A 669-nucleotide genomic window follows, 5' to 3' on the forward strand; every position below is an offset into this window, starting at 1 on the left:
GAAATTAATCCCCAAATTTAGCTCTCTAAATTCCCTGTCCTCTCTCTAATTAACACTTCCCAGTCTGACACACAGACCTCTCGCAGGACCTGCATCTGGGACACTCATGCCCACCTACCTCAGCCCCGGGCCTTGGTTTCCTTGTCCCACCCAGGGGCCAGGGTAACAGGATGTGGCAACCTTCTTGGGCTGTTTGGTCATGGCCTCATTCTCCCTGAGCATGAACCATAACACAACCAGCTCTGGCTCTCTGATTCCAAGAAGCAACCCCAGAAAGATGCACTTGATGGTTTCATCAGGGAAAGCAGGACAACATAGAGGAAGTCTGAAGTGTAAGGTGGAAACTATTAATACCATGTCAAGTTACAAAAAAAATGGTTGTGCTAATGTACATTCTTGGAAAATTTTCTACCATCTGACTTGTAAAAGCATAAGCCAATAGTGTGCATTTCATCCTTTGTCTTGTACAGTAAAGGTCATGTGGTTGAAATTTCAGCACCACTTATAATTAGCATCAGGTATAGCTCACCATTGGTTTCATGGATGTTCTCTCACTGCATCATTAATACTTTTCATACAGAAGACAAATCTTTTCTTCCATGAAGAATGCAAGCCTGAAACCAGACACACATGTGTAAATATCGTATAGTCTCCCTAGTATAAGAACTC

This window comes from Octodon degus, unplaced genomic scaffold, assembly GCF_000260255.1.
Source record: "Octodon degus isolate 3935 unplaced genomic scaffold, OctDeg1.0 scaffold00019, whole genome shotgun sequence".
NCBI lineage: Eukaryota > Metazoa > Chordata > Mammalia > Rodentia > Octodontidae > Octodon > Octodon degus.